At 39.4% G+C, this 17,475-nt stretch overlaps 1 pseudogene; it reads left to right on the top strand.

Annotated features, from left to right (window-relative positions):
• LOC100952179 lies at positions 1-1,336 on the top strand (annotated as a pseudogene).
• The last annotated feature ends 16,139 nt before the right edge of the window (positions 1,337-17,475 follow it).

Here is a 17,475-nt window from a genome sequence, read left to right as displayed (position 1 = left end):
AAGGAAAAGACTCATATCAACATCGTCATCGGTGGACACATAGGTAGACTTTAGGTTAAGTCACTGCCACTGACCATCTCATCTACAAATGTGGTGGGATCAACAAAAGAAGTCCCGAAAAATTTGAGAAGGAGGCTGCTGAGATGGGAAAGAGTTCCTTCAAGTATATATTGGGTCTTGGATAAACTGAAAGCTGAGTGTGAGCATGGTATCACCACCATTGGTATCTATCTTCCTATGGAAATTTGAGACCATTGAACACTGCATGACTATTATTGATGCCCCAGAGACTATCAAAAACATGATTACAGGTGCATCTCAGGCTGACTGTGCTGTCTTGATTGTCGCTACTGGCATTAGTGAGTTTGAAGCTGGCATCTTAAAGAATGGGCAGAGCCATGAGCATGCTCTCCTGGTTTACATGCTGAGTGTGAAACAACTAATTGTTGGTATTAACAAAATGGATTCCTCTGAGCCGCACTACATCCAGAAGATACACAAGGAAATCATTAAAGAAGTCAGAAGAAAATTGGCTATCACCCTGACACAGTAGCATTCATGCCAATTTCTGGATGGAATAGTGACAACACGTTGGAGTGAAATGTTAACATGCCTTAGTTCAAAGGATGGAAAGTCACCAGGAAAGATGGTGATGCCAGTGGAATCAGGCTGCTTGAAGCTCTGATTGTATCCTGCCACCAACTCTGCAGGCCCTTCCATCTGCCTCTGAAAGATGTCTACAAAATTGGTGGTATTGGTACTGTCCCTGTGGGCTGAGAGGAGACTGGTGTTCTGTTCTCAACCCCAGCACAGTGGACACCTTTGCCTCAATATTACAACTGAAATAAAGTCTGTTGAACACACCACAAAGCTTTGAGCAAAGCACTTTCAGGGGACAACATGGGCTTCAATGTCAAGAACGTGTCTGGTGACAGTAAAAATGGCCCACCAATGGAAGCAGCTGGCTTCACTGCTCAGGTGATTATTCTAAACTATCCAGGCCAAATTAGTGCTGGCTCTACTCCTGTACTGAATTGTCACAGGGCTCACATTGCCTGCAAGTTTGCTTAGCTGCAGGAAAAGATTGATTGCAGCTCTGGTAAAAAGCTGGAAAATGGCCCTAAATTCTTGAAATCTGGTGATACTTTCATAGTTGATATGGTTCCTGGCAAGCCCAGATGTGTTAAGATCTTTTCTGACTATTCTCTTCTGGGTCATTTTGCTGCTCATACATGAGACGGACAGTTGCTGTTGCTGTCATTAAAGCAGTGGACAAGAAGCTGCTGGAACTGGCAAGGTCACCAAGTCTGCCCAGAAAACTCAGAAGGCTAAATGAATATCATTATCCCTAATATCTGCCATCCCATCTTAATCAGTGGTAGAAGAATGTCTCAGAACTATTTGTTTAATTGGCCATTTAAGTTGATAGTAAGAGACTGGGTAGTGAAAACTAAGTATTGCAAAACCTTCAGAAGGGAAAGAGAATGTTTTGTGGACTATTTGTTTCTTTTTGTCTAGCAGTTTTAAATTCTTAGTTTTTAAAATCGATACTTTTTAATGGAAACAACTTGACCAAAAATCTGTTACAGAATTTTGAGACTCATTAAAACAAAGTTTAAGGAGAAAAAAAATGATGTGATGTGATAACGACATTTTCAGAGACACAAAAGCTGAGACAGTGTGCCACCAGAAGGGCAGCGGAAACCAAGTATGAAAGGAAATTCCCTAGGCAAAAGACACATGATCCAGATGCAATGTTGGAAATGTATGGGTGAATCTAAATTGATATTGACTTAGGAAACAATGATAATATTAATGTATTGTGAGATTTAAAATACATATAGTGTCTGCCCAGTAAGCACAGTCAGTAGAGCACAAGACTCTTAAAACGTACTTAGAATTAAAATACCTTACAGCAAAAAATTGGAGGGGGGATAAGTGGAATTAAAAAGGTTCTAAATCCTTTTCTGGGACTGGGATAAATGTACCAACTGAGACTCTAATAAGTCAAGGATGCACATTTCTCATAACTGAAAAGATTATCAATAAAAGAAGATATACCACACAACCTCTAGCCAAAAGAATGCTGGTGAAACGACTTAAAACTTAAGGGCAAAATATATTAGTAGAGCTAAAAATTGTCACATCATAATAAAATATAATAAGATGGTTCTAAATTAGTTTGACTCAAATGACTTCAAAATATCTAAAGCAAAAGCAGCTGAAAGAAAAGACCCATAATCATAGCAGAAATTTAATGTATTTTTCTTAATAAATGATAGAACGGAGAATAAAATTAGTAAGCGTATAAGCCCTTTGAACACTACTTATTTTTGAGGTTGTTATTTAGTTGTAACTTTTTTCAAGAAGTTTCTCCTGGTTCCTACCTGCACCCATTTCTGTCTACTTCTCTCCTGTGAGGCATAGAGCTCTGTGCTCTTAAGTGCAGCCCATACCCCTCCACCTTCAAAATGACCCTTGACCATAACTGCATGTTGACTTAGTTGTCTCGCTAAGCCCATCAAACACTCCACAAGCAGTGACTATGTCTCTCTTATCCTTTGCCACACATAGCACATGATATACTGTCAGAATGATTTATTGAATTGGGTCAAACAATATATCTTGCACTTAAAAACCAATATGGTAATTTGTATTTTCCTTCAATTTATATCACCATTCCCAAATAAGTATTCCATGGGGAAATAGGTATTCCATTCTGGATTATTCCTGGATGGAACTCTAGTGTTACTATTGCTAAACTTAACCTCCAAGACTCTTTAGGTAAAGAATTGAAGTGAAATATATATTAATATGTATAAGTACTTTGTTATATTATACATGTATCTAAGTAATCTAGGTAAAAAGGTGTGTATGCATCTATACATGCATGTGTACACATATATGTTGTATATACTCTCTCTCTATGTATCCCTGTGTATGTATATACACACCTAAGAAATTACACCAAAGAAATCTCCATAGATTGCTGTATAAAGCAAAACTTCCAAACCATATTTATCCTCCCAGCCCTAGGGCAGCCCGAGAATTTAGTTGTGGCATCTTTAGGCTACCTATCCATTTTCTTCAGTGTGCTGTACAAGTATTCTCATTTTCTGTGGGTGCAATTATGTAGGAAAGGTTGGGTAACTCTGAGATATAGGCTGTACCCATTCAGTCTGAGGTCATTCATCTTTGAAGGAAAGCTAGTGATAAATTCTCAGTACGGTGCACGTCTGGTAGAGAGACTTATTTTCTTACTCTGTCACTCTGTCACTCTGAAGCCAGATAGAAAAAAAGGATTTAGGCTGAGTGCCCGTACTTAGTGGTTAGGGTGCCAGCCACGTGCACTGGGGTTGGTAGGTTTGAACCTGGCCTGGGCCTGCTAAATGACAATGACAACAACAACAAAGTAGCCGAGCATTGTGGCTGGCACCTGTAGTCCCTTTAGGGGGACAAAGATGAAAGAAAAAATCTAGAAAAACAAGAATAACTTGCTTTGTAGTACCACAGGAAGAGTGGGGTAGGAATGCTGAAGAAACATCTCAGCTCTACTGAGATGAGCCACTCCATAGACTCTGTCTCAAAAAAAAAAAAAAAAAAAAGAAAGGATTTAGATTTAGCTTTAGCTATTAAGAAATGTATTATCTAAAACGTATCATCTAAAATCTAAAATCTTTTACTTTTGAGCAAATTAGCTTACTAAGCATTCCCTTCATGGAATCTTCTCTCCACAGCTTACCTGTGGGTTTGCTCCCTACCGCCCCTCAGTTTCTGAGCCCATCCTTGCTTATCCTCTGTAAATTAGAAGATAGGAGTTGAGTTCCAGCATAGGTGACACATTCTTTTTGGTGAGAGAGTTTACTAATGGGAAGCTAGATAGCTATACAGAATTGTAAGGAAAGTGGGAAGAAATTTTTATTTTATTCTTACCTATTTATTTATTTATTTGGAGGTAGAAAATTTCAGGGATCCAGATTGTGGAGGGCACAGACTGCTAGAGAGAGGCAATGCCGATTGTCTATCCAGGCCTAGCCCTTTAGAAGTCACTGTTGGGAAGAAGAGGAAAGTTGGCTGTGGAATTCTAGACATCTGAAACTTAGTCTTGGCTTTTTTTTTAAAATATTTTATTTTTAATTGACATATGATTGCATGTGTTTATGGATGTAGTGAGGTGTTTGACATCTGTATACAATGTGTAATGATCAAATTAGGGAAATTAGTGCTTAAAAAATCATAGCTGAACATGCCAAGTCCTCCCTGGGTGAAGAATTATGTTCTGTAATACCCAATTATTTCTCACACTGCTTCTAACTTAGATAAGTTTTTTATTTTTGTTTGTTTTTAGAGACAGAGTCTCACTTTGTTACCCTTGGTAGAGTGCTGTGGAGTCCCAGCTCAGAGCAACTTCTGGGCTTAGGCGATTCTCTTGCCTCAGCCTCCCGAGTAGCTGGGACCACAGGCACCTGCCACTACGCCTGGCTATTTTTTGTTGCATTTTGGCTGGGGCTGGGTTTGAACTCGCCACCCTGGGTATATGGGGCCAGCGCCTGACTCACTGAGCCACAGCGCCACCCCAGTAAGTTTTCATATCTTTGTGCATTAGCCCAATTTATTTTAATATCAAATGTTCACATTATTTGGTTCTGATTGATTATATAGTCTTTCCAGCTCTATTACTTTGGTATACTAAGTGAGGAAAGAAAAAATGTAGAAGAACAATAATAACTTGCTTTGTAGTACCACAGGAAGAGTGGGGTAGGAATGTTGAAGAAACATCTCAGCTTGAAGAGTGTAAAATTTTCTAGACTTCTTTAAATTGTGTATCCTTCTAGAAAGTTCTCAGACATACAAATAATATATATATGTGTATGTACTATATGTATTTTCTCTTCTTTTTTTTTACACAAATGGTAGTATACTGTACTCATTGTTCCATACTTTGTTTTATTTCTTTGTGAAAGTCCCTGAAAAATATTAATACATAAAATTATTCTGTTTTTAATCCTGTATGCTATTAATTTTTTTGACATGTCATTGTTTATTTGCACTTATGATTTTGTTTTTAAATCTCTTGGGAAACTGGAAATGGGTACTTTCTTGCAAGTACAGTTGTTTCCAAAGCACAAACCTTCTGGGTAATAAAAATCTTCATTTATTTTACTTCTGACAAAGTAAACTTTCCAGATATGGCTTATGTAAGGCCCACTCCATGTGTAGATGAATTCAACTTATGGTCTTTGCTAAGTGGGCCGGGAGGGTGTAACTCACCCACTTTCCAGCTGTAGATGACTGGGCCAGGTGGGGCCTTCTGACCCGAGGTCAAGAGAAAGAAGAAGATAGGTATGGCGTGGGCGGGAGAGGCCTGTCGTGAGATCCTGGTCCAATCAGATTCTGCTTTTGGGTTGACAGGTAACTCCATTGTATGTGGATCATTACAACAATTTTGAGATACACAACAATCAAGAAATGGCCAATCCATGTGGACGGAAACAAATGAAGCCTTCCCAGCAACACTGACAAGCCCAGCAAGTTGAAGCTTGTACAGGTGAGTGAGAAAGGACTCTGCCCACTGTATTTCTTGGAAGTGAAATAATGTGCCATACTGGGCTGTCTCAAAACTTCTGTAGTGACCCACGTATCCTTGTATTAAAGACTCTTACTTGATGTCATGTGGAATTCTCTCTCATTAAAAAAAAAAAAAACTTCAACTAGGACATATGACACTTACTTTGTTTCACCTAAATTTCTAATATATTTCAGTTAGTAAAAAAAAACATACTCCCACTGGATTCTAGGAGAGTAAGTCACCATGAGGATGGCAAACTTTGATTACAATGGACAGAGAAGGGGTTGTTCAATGAGTAGTTCCCACCCTCCATTCTTCAGAGCAGGAAGCACCTCAGAGCGCCTTGGGTCTCCGGAAGGGCTCCTGCCTGGACTTGCCTAACCGGGACTGTTGCTATGTATGGCACCTGGGTGGGATTTCGTAAACCCCGTCTATCTGCCCACACCCAGAATGCCATAAAAGCATGTTTGGGTTAGGATTCTAATTAAAGACCAACCCTGATGCTGATTATCCCAGACATCTTGAATTGAACGGGAAGCTGATGCTGTCAGAGTAAAAGCATTCACAGAAGCTAAAGGATCTAGGTTCTAGGTCTACTAGAAGGTCTGCTAATTAGCTGCCCGACCTTCACTGAGGCCTCTATTTCCTCAACTATGAATCTGGAAGATATATGAGCAATTAGAAAAGTAAATTGAGTTAAATGAGAAAAAATACCTTCCTCAGTGGCAATAAATGATCTCTCTGATTATAACATGGCTGGTATATGGTAAAGACTCAATAAACTAAACTGAGGCTGGTCATACTTAGCACTCCACTACCTCAAGACTTAAGTAGGAAAACATTATTCTTTTTAGAAAAGGTCTATTTATTTTGCAGGAAATGTTGTTTTGTTTTGTTTTTTTAAATGAGTTTAGGCATATAGAGATAAATATATCAAATAATTTCCTCCATGATTTCTGAAATATAGTATGAACAGGTAAGTTTGTAGTGTTTCCAGAATTTAATTTTTTAAATAACACACATCTCTGATCTTGTGGAACTATTTTTTTCCTTTAATAAGAGATGACAAATGGAGCACTCAATATAAAAGTCACTTTGTGAGTGTGAGTGCATGACTGCAGTGCTGCATTTTGGTGCCAGCCTGAGATTTCTCTGAATTCGTGTGGAACCAGCTATACATATTTGTTTAGAACAAACCAATTTCTAGTAAATTTGTAAAGTTTTGGGGTGGTTGCTTTGGGCTGATTTGGGGAGTATAAAAGGAATTAGGGAGAAGGTAGGAAGGAAGGAGAAGAGACTATCTTAAAAAATAAAATACTAAGTTTCTCAAAGATTTTGAATGCATATTTGTTTATTAAAAAGTTTAACAAAACTAACATTATCTATGTGTGTGATACAGTATACATCATATAACACATAGCACATATACACACACATCCCCATGTCCACATTAAAATCAGGAAGCAGTTCTCTCCTGATTACTGAGAAAATATCTCCTCAAACAGTATCTCCAAACTTGCCCAAAGAATCTGAACCACCTAGTGCACTTGTTAAAAATGCAAATTACCTCGTGCATCAGAGTCTCTGGGCAATCTCTAATACTCTGAGGTTTTAAACAAAGACCCCTGGTGATTCTTGTCACCAGGGAGGTTTGGGGCAGCATGACTTACTGTGCTCTGTGCTGAGATAGCACTGTGGTACAAAGAATTGAAACCAGAACGTTTCTGCGTGGTCTTCATTCCCCTGGGGGATGCACCAGTTATCAGTTTATTTCTTCTTGTCTTCCAATGACCCCTTCTCTGCTCTGCTTTGTCCTATGAACAAGTCTCCTTCTCCAGAGGGCACAATGTTATGCTTTGCCAATTTTCTGCTGAGTTGTCTCCAATTCAACCCTCTCATAGTCGTAAGAACCACTTGGATTAGGATTCCCCACCTTGAAAACTGTGGTTACTCTACGACCTCCACACTGCAGGATCTGGTTGTTGACGCTCATCGTTTGACCTGGCCATCGTCAGTAGTGTTTGGCACAGTCAAGGGCTCTTCCTCCTCCTCCTTTTGGTTTTCAGAACAATACTTCTAGCACCTTCCTCTCAAGCCTTCGGTCTCCTTTGCTAGTTTTTTTTTCTGACTTGAGAGCATCAACATTCTGTAGGACTCAGTCCTTGGACCTTTTCTTCTCTTTCCTCGTACACTTGCTCTCTCTGTTTTTTGGTGGTTTCTTTTTTTTAAATGTCAGAAGATTTGCGGTACATGTGTGTATTAGTTTACACACTTTGTTTTTGTACAGATTGAGTTGCATACTTACTCTCTTGATGATGAATCTAATTGCCTGGTCTGAGTACCATCTACATGCTGAAGTTTCCAAAACTGAAATCTCCACTTGGACCTCCCTTCTCAGCTCCCACTGCTTATTTTCTCCTAATAAGAATACCATACATTCCATGCTCTGGATCTTCCCCAGATCTGTTCTTCTTTTAGTATTCCTCTTCTAAGTTGCTGGAAACTTCATGCTCCTGGTCACTCGGACAAAAGTCTTGTCTCTGCAGTCTCTCGTCATGTGTCCTGCCTATCAGCAAAACTTGTGGGCTCTGTCTTTGAAACGTATCTAGGATCTGGTTATTTCTCATCACTTCCACTGCTGACTTCTTTATCCAAGCCCGCAGGATGGTTTGTCTGGATTGTATAGGAGCTGCATCTGTGAGGAGAGGCTAGGTTATGTTGTAATCAGAGTGACCCCTTTGGGAGGGAGGACATGGAAGGAGGGAGAGGACTAGTGGCTCCCACTGAATGGCACAATGTAAAGGTATGTGGCACATCTGGGTACGGGACACTATAACAGGAACTTTACCTAACAAATGCTAACATTGTAAACTGATCATTTGTTCCCTGGTATTAATCTGAAATTTACAAATTATCCCTTTTATTAGTGACTCACAACATGTTGTCTTTCTCTGGCATGATCATTGCTGCTTTGTTCCCCGACGTCTTCTGTTCAGGCTCTGGCTGGTGGAGCATCTGTACACTGGAACATTGCCAGCTGACTATGGGGCTGAGGGGAAACAAAGCATAGTGAACGATACAATGGTTTTCATAGCTCTGTCTGTTCACCAAACAGGTCCCCTCTCCTTCCATTTCGCTGGTCAAAAAGCATGGACACAGCTGAGTTCAACACAGCAGTGGCGTGTCGCTGATTCTTACTGGTTGTGATAGTTAGGCTCTATAAGGTCATAGCAAGCACGGAATTAGCAAATGCTGAGCCATTGCTCCTGGGCTGGGGGAAACAAGATTAGGTTCCCATGACCTTGTGGTCACAGCCTGCTCCCCAACTGAAATGCTGCGTGTGGTAGTACATTCATCTGCCAACATTCTTGTGAGATAAGCCAGTCTCATCAGTGTTGAAAACTTGCTGTTCCACACAACACCTTTACTGTATGACACACAGTAGGTACTTTTTATATCTATATTTTTATAGTGAGGGAGACGAGAAATCATCCCTCATCCTGGAACTGATTCAATGGCAGCTTCTGGTTCCATAGGTTTAAGGCAGACTGAGAGGAATTAAAAGCAGGTGTAGTTGCCGTGATGGTTAAAGGGGTGAAGTGAGGTGTGAAGGCCCCTCACACCCCATCTTGCTTCAGACCGTTTTCTGGAACACAGGAGAAATCGCCTCTCACATGCCCACTTCTTGGGCTAACCGTGTAGTGACAGAGAACAGTGTGCAAGAACACCGCTCGGCACATGGGCAAGACTGTGAGCTGCGCTGTCGTGATCGTCCTGGTCAGAGCACAAATGGAGGCAGGAGGCAGGAGGCAGCAACTGTGTGGGCCAATCAGGCCCAGCCCAGGCACTTCTGGCCTCATGGCCCAATCACAGTGGCCTCTCCAGTCCTGCTAGCTCACCTGCTCCAGCCGGGGTGTTTCAAATTCTTTCTCAGCTTTGGGATCTGCGGAACCTGCCTCAGCTGCAGTTTGGACATTTCTAGTGCCATATGGCCTTTTGAAATAAGCTGGTCGAGGCCAGCTGAGAAGGGCTTAACATTTCCCAACTCCAAGAAACGTGGCATGCATGCCTTTGGCTGTCAGCCTCAGAACAGTGCTGTCCACTGTGCTTTCGAAATCAGTGGTCATCTCATCCACACATGTGGCCACTTTTCCACCTTTTCCATAGCTGTCAGTGCAGCACTGTCTAGGGTGGCCTTATATAGAGATTGGTGAGTCTTTTCTTCATTTTTCTGGAGGTACCACACTGATTTGTTAACATTGAACTCACAGCCGTAGCACTAGAAATTACACCTGAACAAAGTTTATCTAACTTGTATGTTTATAAGGCACATCATAGCCTTCTTTTGCTTAAAAACACCAGGCAGTGCTTCTACTGAAGGGCTATTTTAAACAGCAAAATTATCAACAAAAGGCACAAGAAATGTCAAAAACCTGGCATTAAGTAGAAATGGAAGAAGGTGTGGATTGTTCTCTCACTTCCCTTTATGGATTGTTTGTTGTCAGTGTATTAGAACTGTAGCTGTGTTTGCCAGGAGGCTTACATGGGGCCTCTTATGGTTGTAACAGTCTATTTAAAGCTGAAAACTTAACTTCAATTGCGTGCAAAGCTTTACACATTTACCTACCCCCCACTTTGTGTTATCTCATGTCAGAGTTTACTTCCTTTTTATTCTCAAACTATGTACAAGGTTTTGTGGTTATAATAATTTATCTATCTATTTATAATAATTTATCTATCTATCTATTTATTTTTGACAGAGTCTCATTCTTTAGCTCTGGGGTTGAGTGCTCTGGTATCATAGCTCACAGCAACCTCAAACTCTTGGGCTCAGGGGATCCTCCAGCCTCTGCCTCCCCAGTAGCTGGGACTGCAGGCATCTGCCACAGTGCCCAGCTAGCTTTTCTATTTTTAGTAGAGATGGGGTCTTACCCTTGCTCAGGCTGGTCTCAAGCTCCTGAGCTCAAGCAAGGCATCCGCCTCGGCCTCCCAGAGTGCTAGGAGTACAGGTGTGAGCCACTGCACCCAGCCTATAATTATTAATACTTTTGTCTTTTAACTTTAATAGTTTGGTTGAATGTGGTTTATGTGGGGCCCTGAAGCCTTGTGGTGGAGAAGTTGTGCTCAGATCACACCCAGGATTCAGACACACACAGCTGCATTCACGGCATTAACACCAGGAAAAGAAGAGGGTGGCATGGGAGTTGGCAGTCTGCCACAGAGAGACAAAGGAGGGGAGAGCAGCTCATCTTCCAGACCACACTGAGCACTGCTCAGAGAGTGGAGGTGAGTGGGGTGACTTGGCCCTGCGACCCCTGATGTGTGCCCATGTTGAAGAGTTGGACTCCTGCTCTGTCCTATCAGAGTGGCTGAGAAGGGGCTTCTGTTTCCAGGGGGACATGGTGGTCTTTACGGTCCCTCCTGACTTTCAGAGGTTGTATGGTGCAGTGTTAAGTGGGTAGGCTGGAGCTAGACTTGGTGGGTTTGAATCCTGGCTCTGTCACCTATCAGCACTGTGACCGGGGGCTGCAACTTAACCTCTCTGTTCTTCATCTTCCTCATCTAGAAAATAGGGATGCTAATATAATATAAACCAATTCCATAGGGAGGCTGCAGAAATTAAATAACTGTGTAAAACACTTAGAACCATTCCTAGTAAGTGGTGAGAGCCAGGAAAGCGTTTACTCTTTTGCTTAAATGACTATAATATTTATTACTGGCAACAATTGATAGTAACCTGCAAATATACACACTGTGGGAAAAACATACTGTTGTGGGAGCAAACTTTTAAATCACGTTTTTTACAATTATAATTCTACTATAATTATCATTAACAGGCACACATATTTCTTGATACTTTGTCCATATAAAATTTTATTTAATGTCCCCTTGTGTGTATGCATGCACTCACAAATTCACATGGATGAGTAAGTCCTAGAAAATCAAAAACATTTTTTGAGTGTCTTACTTGGCATTGGTTTTGCAAGAGTGCCACCTTCTGGTTGAAGTGCACCATTACAAGCCAGCTTCTAGTCCCGTGCAGGCTTATCTGACTGCAGTACTGGGTAAAGTGTGATTTTTTGCCTGGGGATACTAGAGCGAGCTGTGGTAAGCTAATCGCAGCAGCCTACTCTCTGAAGACATTGGCCTGATAGGTGCTAGAAGAAAAAAAGCATATAGAATGCAAGACAACATAAAGAAAATAGATCTGAGAAGTTATGTTAAGCATATAAACACTCCAATAGCGTGGATTGGAGTATTTGTTTGCTTCTTGTTGATCAATTCCTTTGGAGATGTACATGGAACTGAATAAGTTGCAGACAAGGCCAAATGAGATGGCCGTGTCAAAAGACTAGGATTTTCCTGCAGTTATGAACAGACAGAGGGAATACAATGTTCTAGAAAAGCAATTGTGATAATATGGGGCAAAGGCAGACTCTTGAAGCCAAAACTTATGAATGATAGTATCACACTCTACAAATCATAGCAACTTTATGTGACTCATTAGGGTGAGGGGACAAGGAAAATAACATACTGCATAGTGTGTTATTTTACATATATTATCTAATTTAATCCTCATGATAATCATGCCATATAATTGCCCTGATCACACCCTTTCAGATAGAAGAAAACAGAAGCTCACAAAAGTTAAGTATCTTGGTCAAGTTTATAGAATTTACAAGTGACAACTGTGACTCTGGACTTAAACGCCATGTTCATGCCAGTGTTGTATATGCTGGGTCACCCCTTTTCATTTTATTTTCATTTTTTAGATTTTAGAAAAAGAAGAAGAAAAAGACAGCATGAGCTAACACTCCTTCAGCATTTGAACTATGCATTATACATATTCATTTACGTGTGTGGTTTCATTTACTTTATAAGTAGTATATAAATTACTTCATTTACTTTATAAGTAATATTTAATCACGGTTTTTTTTTTCTTGGAGCTCGAGCATGCCTCAGTTATTGTGTATTTTTACTGTTGTTTGTCTTGTCCAAGAACAAGGTCTTCCCTTCCCTCTTCCTTTCTTTCCTTCCCCCTTGCTGCGTCCCCAGTCCTCACTTCCATCTCCAAAGGGTACGGCTCTGACATGTGTGGCAGTACTGTGGTATGTGCCTTCGTTCTAATGGAAGTATGCTGTGTTGTTTACTTGTCTCATATTGTTTCTTACATTGTTCACTCAATACTATTTTAAAAGACCCTGCGTGTGCCGCTCTGTGTACACCAATTACTTCTAATGGCTGACAAGAGCTCTGTTATATGCTTGTGCCTTGATGTCCCTCTCCCCTCCCCAGGGATGGCAAAACAGTGACCCTGTGCATGCCCTCCCACAGACTGGGGTGGAGTCATACGGAGGATTCACACCCACTAGGCCACAGAGACCAGTCCACATGTGTTTTGATGGAGACCTAGCCAGCTGTCCTCCAGAATGGCCTCCCAGAATGGAGACAAGTCTCTCCAGTAGTACAAGATCCCCGTATCCTCATCTTTCTACTGGCAGCGGAATTATCCAGCTTTCCAATTGCTTCTTGTGTCCTCTGCCTAAAGTGAAACATTGTTGTTAAATTTGCAATTGTGATAACCATATATTTAAACTTTTCTTCATAGACGCAGTGACCCTTTGTTTCTTAGTTAGGTCTTTGGCTCATCTGATTTATTCTTATTGATTTACAGGACTGTCACATAAGGTCCTGTTATTTCCACTTGTAGGGATGCTAGAACTGACTATAAGTGAGCGTAAGTGCCCTGTCTAACACTCAGAGGAAGCAGCAAAGCAGATATTTTAACCCGGTTTTATGCCTGTGCAAAGCTGGATCTCAGGGGATAACTTGTTGAATTATCTGTTAACTTTGTGTATTAGGTTAAGAAAACTTGAGAATTTTGATTGTTTAGAAAGGAAGATGGACCAAAGCAAAAGAATGAAGTTGTCTTTTATCCATTTGATACCTTTAGTCCTTTCTCTCTCCTATACTCTTCCTCAGAAAAAGAATAAATTAATTCTTTTTATTTTTCATAAATTAAAACCAAAATATTAATCACCCATAACATGGCATACCCTATTCTCTCTTACCTTGAAAATGTGTATAAGGAGCGGTTCTCAACCTGTGGGTCGTGACCCACAGGAACCGTATTAAAGGGTTGCAGCATTAGGAAGGTTGAGAACCACTGGTATAAAGTATTTAATATGTGCAATATCCTTTTCTAGAAACCATGAAAAACAGAGGCAGCACTGTGATTTTATACATTCCTTTAAATTTTTATCCAAAGGACAGTTACAAGGATCAGTTAATTCCTCTTGAATTATTTATAATCGCATATTCAGTACCTATCTTGATTATATTCTTTATCTAGTCCTTGTTGGAAAGTTATAGATACATAAAATATAGTTTGTTATCAAATTTAAGTTCATTTTTAAGAGCATGTTTTTAATGAGACATCATTATTCATCCAGTAAGTGACTTGTCTCTGTAAGTAGGAACAGTGATAATTTAAAATTAACTTACGGTTAAAATTGTATAAAAAGGAAGCAGGCAAGACATTTAATATTGTTTCTTGGGATTGTCAGAGCTTATTGTTATTTTCAAAGGTTTCTGAACATAAACTTGATTAACACTAACTTAATTTCTGATCACTAATTTAATTAGTAAAAGTCACCACTAGTAACACAGCTATAAACTTGAATAGTTAGAAAATGATATTGATTATAAAATAAGATATTAGTTCATCTATTTTTGATTGTGAAATGGTTGTTACCAGAGGCTGGAGAGTAGGGGGACTGGGAAGATGTTGGTCAAAAGACATAAAATCTCAGTTATGTGAAAGGGAAAAGTTTAAGAAATCTGTTATACATTCTGGTGACTGATGTTGATAAAAATAAATTTTATACTTGAAAATTGCTAAGAGAGTAAATTTTAAGTGATCTCACTGCCAAAAAGTAATATGCGAGGTAATTCATATGCTAAATAGCTTGACGTAGCCATCCCACAATGTATACACATCTCAAAACACCATGTACACCGTATATACACACACACATAATTTTTACTTGTCAGTTCAAAAGAAAGGCACTTCACAAACTGTATATAAACAAAGCAATTTAAAAGGCATTGTATTATTTTAAGGAAAATTTAAGTTCTAGCTTGAGAAGCGTTATACTTGGTAAATATTATGGTGGTGAGCTGTATTCCTTTACTTTTCACTTACTGAGGTATCCTGGATTCATATTTCATTGAAGTATAGTGATTATATTATAAAAATTATTAATTTGACATTTCTTTCCTCTTTGGTTAAATATTAACAAATTAATATTTATTAAATATCTCCTTTAAGTTAGGACCTGTGTTTCATTGTTAGCAACAGATCTGAAATAACAGTGGCTTAAGCATTAATAATGGCTTATACTTCTCTAAAACATCATGGTCAGATATATTCAGCTTATGGCTGGTGTGGTGGTATCAGAGAAACAGGCTCCTTCTGTATTTCTGCTTTGTTTTCCTTAGCACCTGGGTTTTTATCCTTGCCATTCCTTCCTGGGTGACAGGTGATCATGTCCCTGTTTCAAGAAGGAAGAAAGAAGAGAAAAGGACAAAAGTGGTACATCAGCCACTTGAGGACACCTTTAAACTTTCAACTTCTACTTACATGTCATTGACCTCTGTCTACAAGGGAGCCAGGGAAATGTTTAGCTGATCTCACTGACACAACACAGACGCTGGTTAATAAAAAATAAAATAACTTTAGGGTAGGCAATTAGTAGCACCTACACAGCTCTTAATCATCGTTTTTATTCAGTACAAGGTTACCCACCATGAATGTGTGTTTAAGTATATTGAATATCTTAAGTAAAAAAGTTTTAAAGTTGCAGGAATAAAAAACTTCAAATTTATAAGGAAACTCTTCATCATTCTACTTGATCGTAAAATCTGCTACAAGTCTATAGTAATCCAAACAGCATGGTACTGACAGGAAAGACCTATAGGCCAATGGAACAGAATAGGAAGTCCAGAAATAGGTTAACCCATTTATGGTCAATTGATCTTTAACAAAGGTGCCAAGAACACAGACTAGAGAAAGGGCAGTCTCCTCAATAAGGGGTTGGTGCACCTGGATATCCACATAAGGAAGAATGAAATTAGACTCTTATCTCAATCCACAAACAAAAACCAACTGAAAATGGATCAAAGACTCAAATGTAAGACCTGAAACTGTGAAACAAGTAGAAGAAAACATAGGAGAAAAGCTCAATGACTTTGGTCTGAACAATGATTTTTTGGATATAGCCCCAAACACACAGGAAGCAAAGGCAAAGAGAAAAATGGGGTCACAAAAAAATAAAAAGCTCTGCATATCCACAGAAGCAATCAAAAGAGTAAAGACACAACCTGTAGAATGGGAGAAAATATTTGCAAACCATAATCTGATAAGGAGCTAATCTCAAAAATATGTAAGGAAGTCAAGCAACTCAACAGAAAGAAAACAAATACATGTTTCATACTTCATACGTAATAGGGGGAGAAGACTGGGAGTGAGGAATTTAGATGAACCTAATTTAAAAAATGGGCAAAGAACTTGAATAGATATTTCTCAAAAGGCATTCAAATGATGAACAGGGAAAAGACCTCCAATAGCCAAGACATTACTCAGGAATAAAAACAAAGCAGGAGGAATCACCCTACCAGACCTCAGACTATACTATAAATCGATAGTGCTTAAAACAGCATAGTATTGCACAAAAACAGAGAGGTAGATGTATAGAACAGAATAGAAAGCCAACAGATGAATCCAGCTACCTACCATTACCTTAACTTTGATAAACCAATTAAAAACATTGAGTGGGGAAAAGATTCCCTATTTAACAAATGGTGCTGGATGAACTGGCTGGCGACCTGTAGAAGACTGAAACTGGATCCACACCTTTCACCATTAACTAAGATAGATTCTCACTGGATTAAGGACTTAAACTTAAGACATGAAACCATAAAAATACTTGAAGAAAGTGCAGGGAAAACACTTGAAGAAATCGGCCTGGGCGAATTTTTTATGAGACGGACCCCACAGGCAATTGAAGCAACATCAAAAATGCACTATTGGGACCTGATCAAACTAAAGAGCTTCTGCACAGCCAAGAACACAGTAAGTAAAGGATGCAGACAGCCCTCAGAGTGGGGGAAAATATTTGCAGATTATGTCTCCGACAAAGGTTTAATAACCAGAATCCATAGAGAACTCAAATGCATTAACAAACAAACAAACAACAAGAAGTGATCCCATCGCAAGGTGGGCAAAGGACTTGAAGAGAAATTTCACCAAAGAAGATAGGCATGCGGCCTATAGATATATGAAAAAGTCCTCACCATCCTTAATCATTAGAGAAATGCAAATCAAAACTACTCTGAGATATCACCTCACTCCAGCAAGATTAGCCCATATCACAAAATCCCAAAACCAGAGTTGCTAGTGTGGATGTGGAGAAAAGGGAACACTTAAACACTGCTAGTGGGAATGCAAACTAATACATTCCTTTTGGAAAGATGTCTGGAGAACACTTAGAGAACTAAAAATTGACCTGCCATTTGATCCTACAATTCCATTATTAGGTATATACCCAGAAGATTAAAAAATCACATTACAATAAAGATATTTGTATCAGAATGTTTATTGCAGCCCAATTCATAATTGCCAGGTCATGAAAGAATCCCAAGTGCCCATCGATCCAGAAATGGATCAATAAACTGTGGTATATGTACACCATGGAATACTATGCAGCCATAAAGAAAGATGGAGATTTTACCTCCTTCATGTTTACATGGATGGAACTGGAAAATGTTCTTCTTAGGAAAGTATCAAAAGAATGGAAGAAAAAGTATCCAGTGTACACAGCCCTATTATGAAACTAATTTATACC

This window comes from Otolemur garnettii, unplaced genomic scaffold, assembly GCF_000181295.1.
Source record: "Otolemur garnettii isolate 467f Iridium unplaced genomic scaffold, OtoGar3 scaffold00034, whole genome shotgun sequence".
NCBI classification, from domain to species: Eukaryota; Metazoa; Chordata; class Mammalia; order Primates; family Galagidae; genus Otolemur; species Otolemur garnettii.
The sequence above is the reverse complement of the archived record's forward strand: the minus strand, read 5'-3'. Positions and strand labels throughout refer to the sequence as shown.